General features: G+C 36.0%; 1 protein-coding gene and 1 long non-coding RNA gene across 33 annotated transcripts in view; one reads left to right on the top strand and one right to left on the bottom strand.

The window, feature by feature from the left end:
• PTPRM (protein tyrosine phosphatase receptor type M) overlaps nt 1-13,611 on the top strand; it is a 467,288-nt gene that overhangs the window by 34,685 nt on the left and 418,992 nt on the right. The window lies entirely within an intron of this gene.
• On the bottom strand, nt 2,795-13,005 carry LOC117672656 (uncharacterized). The gene is made up of 3 exons (XR_004593306.3): nt 12,818-13,005; nt 4,037-4,135; nt 2,795-2,866 (listed from the first exon to the last, which is right to left on the bottom strand). It is a non-coding gene; the product is annotated as an uncharacterized LOC117672656 (long non-coding RNA).

The raw sequence follows: 13,611 nt of genomic DNA, 5'->3' as shown, positions 1-13,611 counted from the left end.
AAAGAATTCTGAAGTGTTTAATTTTGGTGTGACTTTTTTTTTTACATGTCAAAAATCTGGCATTTTAATAGGGGTATGTAAACTTTCTATATCCACTGTATAACATTCAGTCTTTGGCATTATTAAATTATTGAGACAGTTACACTTTCGTTGCTCTTAAAACTCAGGCACTTGAGTGTTGTGGAGCTGGAAAAAATCTAGTCCCTGAATCTGGGGGAGAAGCACTCAGTACCTTTAGAAAGTGGCTTCCCCATCTTCCTGACAATGTAAGCCCCAAGTACTGCACTAAAAAGCATTTTATTAAGGGGGGGAGGGAGGCTTTATCAAGTTTTTATATAAGGTACAGAAACAAATTATAGATAGTCCTCGACCTACAACCGCAATTGAGCCTAACATTTCTGTTGTTAAGTGAGGCGGTTGTTAAATACAGTTTGGCCAATTTTATGACCTTTCTTGGCCACAGTTATTAAGCAAAGCAGTGTGGTTGTTAAATGAGTCATGCAGTCATTAAGGGAATCTAGCTTTCCCCATTGACTTTGCTTGCCGAAGTCAAATGGAAAGGTTATAAATGATGATCACGTGACCCAGGACATTTCAACCGTCATAAATCTGAACTACTTGCCAAGTGAATTTTTATCACGTGATCATGGGGATACTGTAATGGTCGTAAGTGTGAAAAACTGGTCATGTCACTTTTTCAGTGCTGTTGTAACTTTGAGCTGTCACTAAATGAATGGCTGCAAGTCGAAGTCGAAGACTACCTGTATAGCTACATTCAATATATGTGATGTGTCAGAAAGCAACAAATCAAACAATAAAAGTCATTGATTAGACATGAGAAGAGACAGACACCCTTAAAATATTGTTGCATTTCCTTCTTTCCCATCTGGATTTGTTTCCTTAACAATTGCAACACTGAGGGACTTCAGAATATAGCCGTATTGTTTGATTGATGGTCCCTGAAAGGGCTCATTTTTTACATATCAAAGGAAATGACTTTACATATCAAAGAAAAAACATGATTTTCTAAACTTCAAAAGGAGGCATGGATACCATGCTAAAATGCCAGTATCATCTTTTTAAAAATATTAATAATAAAGCCTAAAATTCCAGGTAACACTATGATAACTTTCTGCTACAAATCTCCAGGTTTGACTGATTTCAGTACCATTTGTTTTTTTATTTTTACAGAACACTTGTGTAGTTATGTATTCCAGGCAATAAACTCCTACATGCCTCCATCCTATGTATCACCTTGTCCTTGTCCTACTAATCAGTTAAGGCTGACAATCTGCTGTTGTTTAGAACTGCTTGGGGCAGGGAATGCTAAACAAGGAAATGGTCATAAAAAGGGAAAGTGAAGAAGTTAAATGTGAGATTTTGGGGAGATTTATCTGGGTACTTGATGAGGCTGCAAAGTTTTTTTTTTCCTGAGTGTTTTTCTGACTTGGACTAATTACTGGATTTTCTGTTCCCTAGCAACCAGGAGGTGGAGTTGGAGAATCTTTGAGAGGAAGGAAGAACTAAAATTCAAACTTAAAGGAATGGTTCATGCATCATGTGAAAAAACAACAACATCCCAAAAATAACAAAAAACTTTTTAAAAAGCCAAATAGTTTATTTCTTCTTCTTTTTTATCTTCCAAAATATTTTTAAGCAATCAGGATAAATACTACAAGATATGATGCTGGCTACCAGCTTTGCTGGCTTCAGAAAAGGGCAGGTCAATGGTGGTCAACTGCTGTTAGCCTTCATGGTAGTGTGACTCCCTCTGAAGGCCATCTAACTAATGCAGTGCAACTAACTAATGCAGTTAGTTGGCTACTATCAGAACACACTACTGGACAAGTTTAGCCAGGGGTCTGATCCAACAAGGCACTAGCTATGTTCTTATATACTAGATAGCGCAGTGGTGAAATCCAATTTTTTTTACTACCAGTTCTGTGGGCGTGGCTTGGTGGGCATGGCAGGGGAAGGATACTGCAAAATCTCCATTTTCACCCCACTCCAGGGGAAGGATACTGCAAAATCCCCATTCCCACCCCACTCCAGAGGTGATATCTACCAGTTCTCCAAACTGTTCAAAATTTCCATTACTGGTTCTCCAGAACCTGTCAGAACCTGCTGGATTTCACCCCTGAGATAGCACCAGAATAACCATTAATGGCTCAATTATAGTTAGTTCAACTATTATAGTTAGTCCAACTAATCAATCGAGTTTGGAGTGGTTTATTAGGTAAACCGCTCCAAACTCAATTGCAGAAAATATGACTTCAGTAACAGAGTGGTCAATGCCTGGAATGCACTACCTGACTCTGTGGTTTCTTCCCCAAACCCCCAAAACTTTAACCTTAAACTGTCAACTTAAACATTCCTAAGAGGTCTGTAAGGGACATACATAAGTGCACCAGCGTGCGTCCCTGCCCTAATATTCCTTTTTACAATTACACTTTTCATGTATTCAAATTATGTTTATATTTTATCTGTTATCTTATATATGCTTGACAAATAAATAAATAAAATAAATAAAGAAGAGAAAGTATCAAAAAAACCAAACAAACCACCTATTCCTTACAGGCAAATTTGAAATCTCAGTTGCTTTTGATTGAGCATCGCAAATAAAGAGAAATAAGGCAACAGAAAATCACCCTTATGCTTCTTTAGGCAGGATTCTTGCAGAGAACACAAATTATCCTGGAACAATTCAAGACTCAGTGGAGTCAAAACAACAATAACATCCTTTTGCATCAGAGGAATCTGCCAAGATACAGACACAGTGATAACAGAAGCTTACCTGCTTCATTACATATTTCATAGGGGTAGAAGGAAGAATACCAGAGTTAAAGTTCATTCAATTTTTGTATGCCTGACAGGAAAAAAAAAAGGCAGGGACAAAGGAGAAGACCAACATCAGAGTTTCTAAAGAACAGAGTTTCTAATCCCTCAGTCACCACAGAAACAGTTAATGAGCGACTAGTTTCTCCTTTATACTCTTAACCCTCATATTTCGTCATGTGTTTTTGATATCTCACACGGGACTTGTGATTTCTACACAATTTGAAGTTTTTATGATTACTGGTAGTGGACAAGCAGGGATTTAGACCTTTTGTAATATCTGCTGCTGAAAATCTTGAGTTACCTAGGAAATGACATTGCAGTTTATCTGCCCAGCTCGAACTAATAGCCTGAGGAGTCAATAGGGGTTTAGCTGAGGTTTTATAAATGTACCATCAGACTTCATTTTTCAGTTTGAACAATTTACCCTAAAAGCAGTGTTTCCTTCTTTTTCCTAGCTTTCTTTTTCCTTACCATGTTGTAACTTGGGCGAACTTGGCCGACTGCATGTTGTGTTCATTGCTTTGCATTTCTACCTTATAGGTAGTCCTTGACTTACAACCACAATTGAGCGCGAAATTTCTGTTGCTAAGTGAGACATTTGTTAAGTCTGGTGGCTCAGCAGACTGATAGCATTGTGATTAACACCAGCTGTCTGCAATTACTGTAAGTTCGAATCTCACGGGGCTCAAGGTTGACTCAGCCTTCCATCCTTTCTAAGGTAGCTAAATTGAGGACCCAGTTTGTGGGGGCAATAAGCTGACTTTATATAAATATACAAAAAGTATGAAGGCTATTGCTTAATGCATTGTAAGCCGCCCTGAGTCTCCGGAGAAGGGCGGCATATAAATCAAATAAAAACAAAAAAGTGAGTTTTGCCCCTTTTTATGACTTTTTTTTGCCACGGTTGTTAAATGAATCACTACAGTTGTTAAGTTAGTAACGTGGTTGTTAAGTGCATCTGGCTTCCCCCATTGAGTTTGCTTGTCAAAAGGTTGCAAATGTTGATCACATGACCCCGGGACATTGCAACTGTCATAAATATGAGTTAGTTGCCAAGCATCTGAATTTTGATGATGTGAACATGGGAATGTTCACACAAGGTTGTGTGAAAAACAATCATAAGTCACTTTTTTCAGTGCCGTTGTATCTTTGAACTGTTGTAAGTTGAGGAATACATGTATTTTGATTTCAGGTTTACCTCTGAATCTTCCAACTGACAATTCACAAGCCGCCTCTTTCAATTACCAAGCTTCCTCTTTCTTCGTCTTATCAGTCAACGAGCAAATTGGGTAAATGACTAAAAATGTGGTACAGAAAAAATATTCTTACTAAGCAGTCTTCTTAATACAGATTGTGTAAGCAGTATGACAATATTTAGAGATGTAATAAAATTACATCATCCTTATCTAAGAGTAGATTTTGAAGTCAAAATGAATCTTACTGCTGATGAAACCTATTTTTTCATGAGCATATACATTGTGCTTAGATGTCCTTATGAAAAATACAATGTAAGAAGATAGAGCTTTGGTTTCCATAAACCTATTCCATATAGGCAAAGCTTATCTTCATATGAGATTTTCCAGTATAGCTGTTGATAATATATAAGTGTTGATAATATATAAGTGATAATATAGTTCTACTATATTTTGAAATTCAAATTTGACTTAACTGTCGAGGTACACTGTAACTAATAGTGTGATTAGCAAGGTAACCTATTGGTAGATGTGCTAGAATTGCTTAGTCTTATATATCTAAACTCTGTGCCTTAGTTCTGATTAATCTGATCATAACCCAGAGCTAATAGAATTTATTGTGACTATCCATACTGATTCAGTTTTTATATAATATAACCTAGCCATTTAGTAATAAAATTATTTTCTAAAAGATATAAAAATAAAACCAACAAGAAAAATATAACTTAAACTAATAATTTAAAACCCACATTGCAGCTTCTACATTGCTTCTTGATGTGGATTATATCTGCTTATTGATATGGAAATACATTTGGGAGTCAGCATGACACTTTGAATTAATTCCCCCAAAACTTTGATTGCAAGGACTCCAGAACTGTAATATTACTAAGTGTCCCTTTATCAGCTCCATAAATCATCCATATTTCAACTGGGACTATAAATAATTTACTGCCACCACTACATGTAGGGCAATTTTGGAACATCAAAAGACTTGGATAGCCAGAGTTGACTTCTGAACATTCAGTCATACGTAGGCTGATTGCAGGAGATATTTAAGACTGTACCTGGATATTTAAATGGTCTATATTCATGTGGTTCAACTTCTAGGTACAATTTGAATTGCTTTGGAGAGGTATATATTTTGGCCTTATTACAATTTATGTTGAAATCATCCTCTTTACAAACAGGACCAGAAGGTCCTGTTTGCTCATTTCACACCCACGATACAATCTGAAACAGTATAGCTGTACTATTAACATACTGGAAAGAAAGGCTGTGATGTGTTTATATGCCAGCTTTAGAGAATGGTGAGTCAGTTTATCTAAAGACAAGGCCAGGTTGTTTATATAAAAGTAAACAATAATGGTGCCAAAACACAACCCTGCTTAATGCCAGTCAGAATTTACTTCTACAGACCTACTTTACATCAGACTGTTGTGCAGCAGCAGCAAACACTAATAAATAGAGAACTCCTTCAATTTGTGCCTGAATCAAAATTGAACCTAAATTTACAAAGGTCGCATATAAAAGTGATCTTGGATTATGTGACTGTATGGATACATTTTTTCCAAATATTGTAAATTAAGGCTTAATCTATCAAAAAACAATCCTTCACTTATTTATTCAACTTCGGTTCACGTTTTAATCCTATGCAGAGTATTTTGTTTTAATCCAGATTATACAGTACGTGGATGACTCTGATTTGTGATTTTGTTCTTAAATGGCTGCTAAAAAATATAAATGGAGATTGTTGAGACTGCTAATATATATATTTTCCCTGTGGTGTGTCTGTATAACAGAGCATTTAGACTTATATAGGTATATGTAAGGGTCTGAGTAAGATGGGGCTTTAAATATTGTGTATAACCGGGTTCTTGTGCTGTGTGTTTGTTTGTGTGTGTGTGTGTATGGAAATATAGGGTGGGTTGCACACTCTGCTCTGAATCATGAGAACAAGATTGAGGAGTGCTTAAAATGGAACAGTTAGATGCTTTCCAAGCACATCTGTCTGGTTATCCTATAGGGATGCTCCAGGGGATCTTATTTATTTTTTGGGGAGAAAATTGCTAACTAAGGCATACAAAACTTTTGCTAGACCAATTCTTGAATACAACTCATCTGTCTAGAATCCGCACTGCATATCAGACATTAATACAATGGAACGAGTCCAGAGATATTTCACGAGAAGAGTACTCTACTCCTCTGCTCGCAAGAAAATACCTTATGCCACCAGACATGAAATTTTGGGCTTAGACAATTTAGAACTTCACCGTCTTCAGTCCAACCTAAGCGTAGTATATAAAATCATCTGCTACAATGTCCTTCCTGTCAACAAATATTTCAGCTTCAACCAAAACAATACAAGAGCACACAATAGATTCAAACTTACGGTAAACCGCTCCAAATTAGATTGCAGAAAATACGACTTCAGTAACAGAGTTATCAATGCCTGGAATGCACTACCTGACTCTATGGTTTCTTCCCCAAACCCCCAAAACTTTAACCTTAGACTATCTACTGTAGACGTCACCCCATTCCTAAGAGGTTTTTAAGGGGCATGCATAAGCGCACCAGTGTGCCTACTGTCCCAGTCCTAATGTTCTCTTTTATTCATATCTATTCCATGTATTCATAATAATGTTTATACTTGTATCTATTATCTAATACATGCTTGATGAAAATAAATAAAATAAAAATAAATTGTAAAAAAGCTGTTTTCGAACTTGACCTTTCTTTTGCTGGCTTCTCCCATCTCACCAAATTCTTATTACTTCCTGTTCTGTTTTTGAAACTAATCCTGCTGATGAATGGGCATAATCATGAGCCTCTTTATGTAACTTCTTTCCAACATTAAGATGGGTTCAGAATAATAAAATGAAGTATAGTATAACATCTAGAAGATGGTTCGCTTTTGAAATATATAGAACCCTTACTTTTTAGTTTCAGTATAGAAATGTATATTTTTCTGGATCAATTTATGATGGTGATTCTTTGGGATATTCAGCGAATAGAATAGCTTTCACTTCTATCATCATGATGAGAAAACAATAATACCTGGCATGAACTACGTAGGTTCTGAAAGTTGATATCAATTTCTGAAAAAGTAGAGTGGAAAAAAAATCTAGCTCAGCTTTAAAAGTCTCTGAAAAGGCGTGACCCTTTTATTAGCTTTTTGCAATATTGTTATGTTTGACTTCCTCTTTTTAGTAACCCTTTTAGTGGCATTTCACTATGGTAAGATAAGCACTTTTATTTAGGTCAGCAGACTCAGTTGCAGGATTTGAAAAGGCAAGCAGCTATAATTTCTCCTTGGGGACTCCTTGACCAAATTTTGTAGCATAATAAAGAATTAATGGATGTAGTATTTTTCTTGTTCAGAGAACATGATACACAATTCAGTATGAGCATCTATAGGCACAGAACATCATGAAGCAGTTCTTGGCCTTGATTTTATGAGTGACTCTAATAGAATACCATATTGTAAATTGGGCTTCCTTTTAATAATGGACTTTTCATTTTCATGCAATTAACTATTTCATGGGAACTATTAGAATGAGCAACTTGTACAAGTTGAAAGTACTCTGCATTTTTCCACTATTTTTAATCCTCTAATATTTTTAGTGCTATGCTCTTTTAAACTAGGGATATGTGGGATTGAATCTTGTAGGACAAGCATTCCAAAATCAGCCTTGCCCTTTTCAATAAGTTGAATAGATGCAACTTAGTGGGAAATTGAAAATTCTGGTCATAGCTTGTTCATATTTCTGGCCTTATTGTTTGAGCTTTGACAGCCTCAAACCAGAAGGATTTTGAAGAAAGACAACCCTGAATTTAAGTCTATTTCCATTATTGTAGTCTTTTTGAGTCTAAAAATGGTGTCACATTTTAAAAATAAATTATTTTTAAATAACCTGCCTTTAAGATAAAAATAGTCTGTGACACATTAGTCTTTGGAAATAATTATAGCAATCAAATTATATTAATATATTAGTATTATGTGTTATAAATTTGAAAAGAATTTTAAAGTTTTTTTTAGTTTTATGCATATCCTGTTGTTCACTTTCTAAATTATCAATTTATGTACATGAAACAGGAAATAATTGCCATTATCGCCAGTGTTTAAATGTAATTCTAACCAAGTGAGTAATAGCAGTTTAAAAACTGATGACTTTTATAAATAGCTAAGCAAACTTTTTATGGGTGTTGGGAATATATTTTTTTGTTTTATTTTTGATTGCTTAAGTTGCTTTTAAAAATTCTATAAACTGACTTGTTTCCAGATTTCAAGAAAACAGATGAAGAAAGCTGATAAAGAGCAGGAAGGTTGTTGTTAGAGGATATGAAGACAATAAGCAACTTTGAAATTAACATAAATAAATATGTCATAAACCAGCACAGAAATAATAGTTGCTCTTTCATAAATGGTTCTGAAGCCCAGAACCCTCTAAACAATGCATTTTCTCTAAAGGCTTAGGTTTTCATTTTAAACTGAAGATTTCTTCATTATTATTACACCTGACATACATACTTTTCCTAATTCAATTAATGATAATTAAATATGCAAAGTTTGTGGAATTAGAGGTCTTGCTGAGAACAGATCTTTGAACTTTGGCAAACCAGAGTTCAAATTAAAATGGGTTTCTAGCAGGGGTGAAATCTAAATTTTTTTGCTACCGGTTCTGTGGGTGGGGCTTAATGAGTGGGCGGGGCTTGGTAAGGTGACTTGGAGGGTCTGGCTTGTTGGTCAGGTGGACGTGGCCAAGTCAATGTCACTTCTTTAACCTTTTTTAACCTACACAACACAACACAACACAACTGGCTCACCCACAATGTAAAAGCAGCTGTGCTAGACCCAAAATGGCTCCTGCAACAAGCAGGAACCTCACACAGCCACAAAAAGCCCCAAAAAACCAACTTTCACACTTTACACATACAGCTTTGTGAGATTTTGTGTGTTTGTATAGTTAGAGTGAAACACTACAGAAACACACTAAATCTCAGAAAGCTGCACAAATATTATTTTATTTTATTTTAATTTTTATATAAAAGCAGCTAAATTTAAAACTTCCTAAACTTTAAATGGCTAGGTCTAAAAAAAGAACAACGACAACAAAAAAAAACCCAATTAACTTTTTTTTTAAAGCTCCCAAAGGGAAAAAAATTTACCCTGGCAACTTTAAGACTTGTAGACTTCAACTCCCAGAATTCCTCAGCCAGCTTTGCTTTGCTGGCTGAGGAATTCTGGGACTTGAAGTCCACAACTCCCTGCCTGCTTGATTGCAGGCAGGGAGATTCAGTTGCTTGCTGATGCAATGGATTGTAGGGATTACAGCAAGGCGTTGTGACCAGCAGCTAAGGTAAGCAAGATGAGGGGGGGAGGGGGAAGGATTTTTGCTACCGATTAGCAGGCAACTCAGCTGGGATCATCAGAGCTTGGCTGGTCAGAGCCATTTAAAAGAAAAAAAAGGCTCTGATGATCGTGCGGCTCAGCTGGGCATGGGGGGGGCGGGGGCAGGGATTTTTGCTACCGGTTCTCCGAACTGCCCGCCGCCATCGCTACCTACTAGCCCGAACCAGTCCTAACCAGAAGCATTTCACCCCTGGTTTCTAGACTGACTAAAATTATTCATTCTAAAGCTCTGATGGGATATAACTCTTATTTCTGAGCATGTCACCTCCAGAACAACATGCTACATTTAAACATCCAAGTGTTTAAACACATTATTTCTTGCTTTGCTATCGTTCTATTAATTGTTACCTAAATTCTTTAGAACCTTGACTAGGTGAAAACTCACAACTTTCGACAATTCCAGGACAATTTTTCTGTTTCATTTTTTAATTGGCTCAAAGTATCATAAAATTAAAAACAAAATAAAACATTAAAATCAAACCATAATAAAACAAACAGAAAAAAAGAAAGTCTGAAGAAACAGCTGTAACCAAATAAATTTAGTCCAAAGTTTCACAAAAGAATCAAGTTTTAATTACTTTCCAAAACCAGTAGAATTGGAACCAACTTAATCTTACCAGTTTTGCTGTTCCAAAGAAACAGCTGAGACAGCTTGTTGTGCAGTCTCTGAAAATGGATGTTCCTTAAGAAAAGGGATCTAAGGACAACCAGCCATCCCACTCTTATTGTATATTGTCATTCATATGGGTCATGGTAGTTCGACACTTTTTGTCCTGTTCTGTCTCTGTAATTTGGTATTATAGCAATAGCACTTAAATATATATATTGCTTCATAGCAGGGTGGATAAAAATCAATGATTTTTTTAAAAAAAAATTAAAAAATCAGATTTTTTTGATTTAAATTGGATTTTTTTGATTTTTATTGAATTTATTTTAATAAAAAACTTTTGGGGTAAAAATCTATCGTAAGATAGTTTTCTATTTAAGATACATAAATAATTTAGTTTATTCAGCATGAAATGGAGCTTAGTTATGTAGTATGAGGCTGTATATTCTGCAACACTGGGATTATAGGTGAGTCAACAGTGGGTCAAAGGAGTAGCAGAGATGACAGTTGCTCTTTAAAAATTATGATTTAAATCGAGTTGATTTAAATCAAGCCTTTTTACTAGTGATTTAAATCATGATTTAAATTGTGATTTAAATCAACTCGATTTAAATCAAATCCACCCTGCTTCATAGTGCTTTACAGCCCGCTTTGAGTAGTTTACAGAGTTAGCATATTGCCCCCAACAATCTGGGTCCTCATTGTACCAACCCCGGAAGGATGGAAGGCTGGGTCAGCCTTGACTCAGCCTTCCAGAATTGAACTCCTGGAGTAAGCAGGGTGTTAGCCTGAAGTACTGCATTCTAACCACTGTGCCACCATGGCTCTTTATATTAATAATAGAAGAGAGTAGAGAGTAGAGTAGAGTAGAGTAGAATAGAATAGAATAGAATAGAATAGAATAGAATAGAATAGAATAGAATTAGAATAGAATAGAATAGAATAGAATAGAATAGAATAGAATAGAATAGAATAGAATAGAATAGAATAGAATAGAATAATATTCTAGTAGTCAGCTGTGTCCAGCATGATGGATAATGTATTAATCCATCTTGCCTTCCTACAGATATATATGATAAAATAAAATTTGGTGTATTTCATCTGTAAACTTTGTTAGTATACTTACATTAATTTCTTCTCTAATTTTTATCTAATTTTTATATTTAAACCACTACTTTGGAAACCATCTTAGTATGTCTGTGTACTTCAAGTACATATTACAGTTCTATCTTTCCATGTATGTGCAATTGAGGATATACCATAGTGTTCTTATTTCAGGCAGTGCAGGAAGACTGCTGAGGAAAACAACTGAGCATTTTTGATGGAGGTCTTTTTGGAGGGTTACTTCTATGCATGCTATTAAGATTTTAATGAAAATAAAGTGTTGCTAATGAATAATGAAGAAACTAAATGACAGTGAGGAACTAGGTTTGAAGATAATGAAATTATATAATTTGTACTATAGTAGATTGATCAAAGTTCTATCTCTGTTAATGTAAAATTAATGAAGTTCTGAATTTACATGGATGCTATTGGTATCAGAATATGATGTAAGAGATACAGACAACTTGAAATCATTTTCCTTCTATAATTAAATTTCAAAGGTCAGCAAATACCACAGATAATTAAGGATGGATTATCTTGGGTATAATTTTTGCTATAACCTTGAGGAAAGAAAAAAATCCAATCCAGGTTTTCCATAGGTACGTTTTTACTTCAAGGCATATATTACATATAAAGCTTGCTTTGTAATAACATACTTCACAGTTTTATGTTCTATTAAAAACATTTACTGCTAGAATGCTGCATCTTTACTTTTGTACAAAGTAAACTATAACCCTTCGTAATCTCAGACAAATATATGTAGTTTTATCTGTGAATTCATTTTAGTATTTATCACCAGCATAATCATTGTATTACATTGTTGTTGTGAAATGTTAAAGGGAGAAATTGTCAGTAATAAAATATACTGTAACAACCCAGCTGTTCTGCTCTATATTATCTCTTTGATCAGGAAACTTCACATATGTTTGAAAATAAGATAAGCTGTGTAGGCAGGAGGTGGCTGAAATGGAAAAAAAGCTGAGTTTAATGAAAAGTTAACAATAATTAAATGCTTCAGGAAATAAACAAGTGAAGGATCAGGGAATTTATAGGGCTAATTGTGGAATGAGATCATAAAATCAGCATTGACTTGTGAAATAAAAAAAATTGAGGGAAGAGAAGGTAGAAACTCAGAGATTTCAGAAGAACAATAGAGAAGTCAGTGATTTATTGTAAATAGAAATCTGCTAGCTTTCTCTAGGTATTGTCGCATTCTTATCTGTGGAAGAAAAAATGGCTTCATGAGCTAGCCCTCCTTTCTATTTTAATCTCATGTTGTTAAGAAAGTTCTTTTCTAATGGTAATCAGAGTCCATGAAGCATTGTAATGTGGAAGAAAAGTGGAACTTCATGCATGTTTCACATTTCTTCCATAGGTAACACTTTATAATCTATAAAGAGGGGTGATAACATTAAAGTATTAGTTGCCTGACTATTGGTCACAAATACTAACAAAGTACTAATTTTCCGCCTGGTTCTGTGAGCTCAGTCTTTCTGCTAGAAAATCTCTAGGTAAAATCATAGTATGTAGATATTTTATTGTTTATAGAGTTAAATTATACTGCAGGTATTTTTTAAAAAATTGTAAGCTGCCGTAAATTTGAATTAAATTGAGGACTACCTAATAATAATAATTATAATTGTAATAAAAATGTACCTGACTTACAGAACAATGTTCATTCAGTTCTATTTGGCCCTCTTTGTTCTGGGATGCTTCATCTTTAATAAGGTTGCCTTTCTCATGCAAGATTGGTCTGCAGTCTGGGGTCCTCTTGGGGTCAGAGCTGATTCTCAAAGAGCAGGTGCAGTTTTAGCCAGGATGGTCTTTGCTCAAATTCACCTGGAGCACGAGTTGTACCGATTCTTGTCTGGAAGACCCTTCAGATAGACATTCATAGTTTGGTCACCTCATAATTGGACAACTCAATGCACTCTACATGGGACTATCCTTGAAGACTATTCAGAAGCAGCAACCAAGACATTGATGAGTGAGTTGCTGTACACCAGGCATCCTCAAACTACGGCCCACGGGACAGATCCAGCCCATCAAAGCCATTAATCCAGCCCATGTGGGACCATGAGGCTGCCCTGCCCACGTTGCCACACCCACCTGCCAGCCCCAACCCTTCGGCCACGGGAAGGGCTTAGGTTTGCGAGGGCCAGCAGAGTGCTTCTGGGGGGTGGGGGAGGCCAAAAAAGAGGCAGGCGGAGGCCCCAGAAAGTGTTCATGTGCCCTGTTTTTGGCTGTCAGAGTGCTTCTGGGGGGTGCGGGGGAAGCCAAAAACGGGCTGTGCCTTTTGATAGCTGAGGAAAGAACTCTTTCCTCGGCTGGCAAAAAAAGATTTGCCAGGGACTTCAGTCTACTGTCGCTCCACTGGGGGGGGGGAAACCAAAGGGTCCCAACAGGAAAGCCTGCACCTGCTGCGTAATTACACCGCGTGATACTTTGTGGAGGTAGCT

Source organism: Pantherophis guttatus, chromosome 3 (assembly GCF_059756535.1).
Source record: "Pantherophis guttatus breed Tessera chromosome 3, ASM5975653v1, whole genome shotgun sequence".
In the NCBI taxonomy this organism is placed as follows: domain Eukaryota; kingdom Metazoa; phylum Chordata; class Lepidosauria; order Squamata; family Colubridae; genus Pantherophis; species Pantherophis guttatus.
The sequence above is the reverse complement of the archived record's forward strand: the minus strand, read 5'-3'. Positions and strand labels throughout refer to the sequence as shown.